Source organism: Myotis nattereri (genome assembly GCF_964212035.1).
Source record: "Myotis nattereri genome assembly, chromosome: X".
NCBI classification, from domain to species: domain Eukaryota; kingdom Metazoa; phylum Chordata; class Mammalia; order Chiroptera; family Vespertilionidae; genus Myotis; species Myotis nattereri.
The window spans coordinates 21,714,857-21,720,999 of NC_138078.1; positions in this window are offsets into that span (position 1 = coordinate 21,714,857).

Consider the following 6,143-nt stretch of genomic DNA (forward strand, 5'->3'; position numbering starts at 1 on the left):
CTTTAGTATTATGAAGTGGCCTTCCTTATCTCTTGTTATGGCCTTCACTTTGAAGTCTATTTTGTCAGATATAAGTATTGCTATCTCAGCTTTTATTTTCATTTCCATTTGCTTGGACATTTTTTTTCCCAACCTATCACTTTCATTCTGTGTGAGACCTTTATTCTGAGGTGGGTCTTTTGTAGACAGATATATATAAATATATATATATATATATATATATATATATATATATATATATATATATAATGTTTTCTTATCCATTCAGCTACTCTATGTCTTTTGACTGGAGCATTTAAGTCATTTACACTTACGGTTATTATTTACTAGTATAGGTACTTATTTGTTGCCATTCTTATTCTTTATGCCTATGTTCTTCTCTTTCTATTTTTATTTTTACAACAGTCCCTTTACCATTTCTTGCAGTGCTGGTTTGGGGGTAATAAACACTTTTTGCCTTTTTGTTTGTTTGTTTGTTAAGCTCTTTTTTTAAAACTTAACTTTTTATTTTTTATTATTTTTTAAATTTTGTTTTATTGCTTAAGGTATTACAAAGAGTATTACATATGTCTCCTTTTTTTATTTCACCTTTGATTTTGAAAGAAAGCCTTGCTGTATAAAGTAGTCTAGGGTTCAGTCCCTTGGTTTTCATTGCTTTGTATACTTTATGCCACCAGTTGCCAACTGGTGGTCCGCGGACCACTGGTGGTCCATGAGGTCTGAAAGGCATAAAGTGTATGTCATTCCCTTATGGCCTGAAGTATTTCTATTGAGAAGTCAGCTGACCATCTAATGCAGCGGTTCTCAACCCGTGGGTCGCGACCCCTTTGGTGGTCGAATGACCCTTTCACAGGAGTCACCTAAGACCATCCTGCATATCAAATATTTACATTATGATTCATAACAGTAGCAACATTACAGTTATGAAGTAGCAACGAAAATAATTTTATGGTTGGGTCACAACATGAGGAACTGTATTTAAAGGGCCAGAAGGTTGAGAACCACTGACTAATGGGAGCTCCCTTGTAAGTAACTTTCTGTCTCTCTCTTGCAGCCATTAAGGTTCTTTCTTTGTCTTTAACGTTTGCCATTTTTATTATTATGTGCCTAGGTGTGGGTCTTTTGGGGTTCATTTTGATTCGGACTCTCTGTGTTTCCTGAACTTGAGTGAATTTTTTCTTCACCTGTTTCTGAAAGGGCTTTAGGCAGGGTAGGTGCTATTTAGCTTTCCGGGAATGTGATGGGTGTGTTTTCCTGACCCAGTGCTATTTCGACGTGAGTGGCCCAAAATATTACTCTGCCCTCGACTGGACAGAGATCCTTTTATGGAGACCTGTGAGTCAGCTGGAAACCTGGAGTTTTTTATCAGCTCTCCCATGGGGGAAAAGGAAAAGTACCAATCTTATTCCCAGGATCGTGGAGAGAATGGCCTCTCCCCCAATCCAGTAACTGATGATCCTTAGACTATTTGAACGCATAGGCTTAGCCTCTGTTTTTGTCTCCTCTGAAAAGGCCAAAATGCAGGGTGTGGTAGGCAGGACTCCTGAGTGTGGGACAGGCTGTATCACCCAGAGTGCTGTTTTCTTTCTTTTCTTGACCTGAGGCCACTGGGAGTTGCTAACTCCTCTCAGGAAAAAATGGCCTTTTCGGTTTGAGGGCCTACAACCTAGTACTCCTGGCTGCTGCTTTTCCACGTCACCCCACAATTCTTTCTACCCCAGCCTCTCCTTAGGCACCTCCAGTCTGTGTCTCCTTGCCTGCACCAAGTCCTCAGGTGAGCGATTGAAAATGAAAACTCCTGTTATTTGGGTTTAAAACAAAACAAAACAAAACAAAAACAAAACACACACAAAAACCTAAACTGCAGTTTTCCTACTGGCTCCCGTCTACAGGCTCCAGACTCCACTGTAGCCAGCAGCCCTGCTGCCTTTCATGGCTGGATGTTATATGGGCTGTAAGTCTCAGGTCTGGTGCTTAGGGCTGTGGAGTCCAGCCAGGGCTCCAAGCCTCTGTCTTTGGGGGAAACAGGCCCTCCCATATCCAGAAAATTACTCCACACTCTCAGCCTGCAGGCCTGCAGCCCCTGGGAGCTGGGTCAGCCCCTCTCATGACCGTGCCCTCCCAACTGGTCTCCAGGTGTTTTCTGTCCTTCCTTGATATAAGTCTCCTCCTCAGCGGGACCTCAGTTGGTAATTCCAGGTGAATGTTCTCCAATTTAGTTGTATTTCCAGTCTGGCTCTCAGATGAGGTAAACAATAGGTCTGCCTATTCAGCCAACATTTTTTCCTCCACTTTTTATCTCTTAAACCAGAGTATGATTGACCCTTGGACAAAGAAGGGGTTCAGGGTACAAACCCCCCACAAGTCAAAAATCTACATTTAACTTTTGACTTCCCCGGAATTTAACTACTATCAGCATACCATTGACCCAAAGCCTTACCGATAACATAAACAGTCAATTAACATATTTTGTATGTCATTGGTATTATATTATAGTTCAAGTAAACCAGGGAAAAGAAAAAAATAATAAGGAAGAGAAAATATATTTACAATATTTATTTTTTAAAATCCATGTATAAATGGACCTGCACAGTTCAAACCTATGCCGTTCGGGAGTAAATTAATGTTTGATACCTTTCCATGCCCAAAGATGGGAAGATAATTCATCTGACACTCATAATCAAGGGAAATATTTCCCAAAACTGAAGTGAGGAATAGAATAATTGTATTGACCAGGTAAGGTATACCCTAAATCTGCTATATCCATGAATTATCAGGTTAGTTCAATGATAAGAACAACCAGTCTGTGTGCTTTATTTTACTGCCCAGCCCATTTATAATCTAACTAGTGGCCTGGTGCATGGATTCATGCACATTGAAAAGAAATTAATTAGAAGAAATACCTTAATATCACTATTCACCCTTTCTCTATAATAGAAGTGTCAGAGATGAAAGAAAATTAGTAAAATGTACATGAAAATAATATATAAATTGATTAATAAAAAACAATAACAACATGATATAACAACAAATATTTTCCATGAAATCTTTGTTTATCATTAATTTTTTAAAAATATGCCAGGTATTCTGGAAAATTTATATCATTTGGACAAACTTTGCTTTTGCTACAACATCAAGTAAATTTTCCATCAGTTGGTTTTTCATCGGAGAAATTTAGGGATAGGCAAAATTGGCATGTAACAGTCATCCCACCACAACTGTGTTCAATAATTGCATCCTCATTTACCTCATTTTAGTTATGAAGTCAGTTCCTGCCAGTATTGGTAGTACTGGTCGATGACTGTTCTTCAGACATACAGTGGTGCCTTGACTTACGAGTTTAATTTGTTCCGAGACTGAGCTCGCTAAGGAGCTCGTTAAGGAGCTCATTAACTCAAATTACTCTGTCAACTCAATGCAAAAAATCGGCTGAGAGACAGCTGGTATCTCAAAAAACTCGTTAGTCGGGACACTCGTAAGTCAAGGCCCCACTGTATTCTGTTGATGATGTCACTTTCTTTCAGCTTCAGAGGTACGTTGTGGCAATAGTTGGTCTTTAGACATGTTCTGTCGACAATTTCACCTTCAGAATGTCAACAAAAATGTGACATCATTACCCGGCACCCACAGCCACCATTTGTGGGCTGGGCTGGGCTGTGGGCTGCATTTTGCACCATGGCAGTGTTGACTGCAATTTGGTGGGCTGTTGCTCCAGGGTGGTGGCATAGCCTGTGTCCCACTTGGGGGAAGCCGAGTATTGCTTTGTCAGCACCAGGTCCACGGTGCTGTTTCTCTGTGCACATCACAGCAGCTCTTACATTGAGCATCTGCCCCCTGCTGGTCAGTGCACGTCATACCTACCGACTGGTCAGATGGTCAGACAGTCGGACAGTTACTTAGCCTTTTATATATATAGACTAGAGGCCCAGTGCACAAAAATTTGTGCGCTCAGGGGGATCCCTCAGCCCGGCCTATGCCCTCTTGCAGTCTGGGACCCCTCAGAGGATGTCCACCTGCTGGCTTAGGCCCGCTCCCTGGGGGATCGGGCCCAAGCTGGCAGTCAGACATCCCTCTGGCAGCCCGGCAGCCCTCGGGGGATGTCCACTTACCAGCAGGGAGCAGACCTGAGCTGCATTCGGACATCCTTAGTGCTGCTGAGGAGGCAGGAGAGGCATCTGCCACCTTGAGCATTGAGCATCTGCCCCCTGGTGGTCATTGTTTGTCATAGCGACCAGTCATTCTCAGTCGTTCTGCTGTTAGGGTCAATTTGCATATTACCCTTTTTTTTATATAGGATAGAGGCCAATTGCAAGGGTGGGGGCCAGCTGGTTTGCCCTGAAGGGTGTCCCAGATCAGGGTGGGGGTCCTGCTGGGGTGCCTGGCCAACCTGGGTGAGGAGCTAATGGGTGTTTGCAGGCTGGTCACACCCCCTTCAGGGTGGGGGGTCCCCACTGGGGTGCCTGGCCTGTCTGGGTGAGGGGCTGATGGCTGTTTGCAGGCTGGTCAAGCCCCCCCCCCTCAGTGGGGACCCTCACCCCATGGAGGTTTGGCCAGCCTGGATGAGGGGCCAATGGCTGTTTTCAGGCTGGCCACACCCCCTTTAGGGTGAGGGGTCCCCACTGGGTTGCCTGGCCAGTCTGGGTGAGGGGCTGAGGACCATTTTCAGGCTGGCCAAGCCCCCTGACGATGGAAGCTCCCAGCCTATCCTTTTTTCCTTTTTCTTTTTTTATTCTGAGATTTATTTACCTTCTATAATTGAAACTTTGTAGCCTTGAGTGGATCTCAGAGCCAGCCAGGGCAGGTGGGAAGCTTGGCTTCCTCCATCGCCAGGGGCAACCCAAGCCTCCTGCTTGCTCCAGCTCCGTGGCCATGGCCAGCTGAAAGCAGGTATCTGGGGTTTATTTATCTTCTATAATTGAAACTTTGTTGCCTTGAGTGGAGCTCAGAGCTGCTCCTGCTTGCTCCAGCTTCATGGCTTCCAGCCGCCATCTTGGTTGGGTTAATTTACATATACTTGCTCTTATTGGCTGGTAGGCATGGCTTAAGGCATATGAAGGTACGGTCAATTTGCATGTTTGTCTTTTATTAGTGCAGACTAGAGGCCTGATGCATGAAATTTGTGCAAGGGGCTCCACCATCGCAGCTACAGTGGCTTGCCTCAGCCCTCACAGCCCCGTTTGGCTGTCTGGTCTAATTAGCATATTAAGCTTTTATTATTATAGATAGTAATAAGCTATTAAGTATTCTTAAAGTATATAACCAACAGAATGTGATATAAATATGTCTTAGAAGAAATACAAAAAGTAATATGCAGTGGAAATACAGGTGTTTTTCAAAATACAGAATTTTGAACTTAAAAAGCAGGTCATTTCCCCAATTTTACCAACTGAAAACTATCAAATGTTGATGTTTCTATATCAATGTCTTTGATTATTGCAAGAGATTCCCAAGCAGGTCATCAGTTATTTGCAAGCATTTATATTGCTTATTGCTGGACTAGGATAACAGGTGGTATAATCAAATAGAAGCAAATATTTGAGAGTGTGAGTGTGATGGAGAAATTGACATGAGTTGGAAGAGCTAAGGAAGTTGAATAGCAAGGAGCCAGATTAAAGGAAGTGCTGAGAGTATTGCAAAAGCAAATTAAACGTTTACCTGTGTATTTTATTCTAGGTTGAAGTATACTGCTTTCCTCAAATAACATTGAACCCTTCATGGGGTTCACTACTATGACTGGGAATTGCATGCAGATGAAAAACAGTAGTTAATCTTTGCCTATTTTTAAATCCGGGATTTTTGGTGTTGTTGTTGTTTATTTGGGTTTCTTTTTTCTTTCTTTTTTTTTTGCTATTGAGTCCTAGGAGTTCCTTATATATTTTGAATGTTAGTTAACCCTTTTTCAGATACATGGTTGCAAATATTTTCTTTCATTCCTTTTGTTGCCTTTTCATTTTAAGCCTTTTAGGTTTGGGGCGGGGGGTTATTTGTTTGTTTTTATTGCCTGTGCATATCCAAGAAATCATTGCCAAGACCAGCTGTGGGCAAACTACGGCCCGCAGGCCGGATCTGGCCCGTTTGAAATGAATAAAACTAAAAAAAAAATAAAAAGACCGTACCCTTTTATGTAATGATGTTTACTTTGA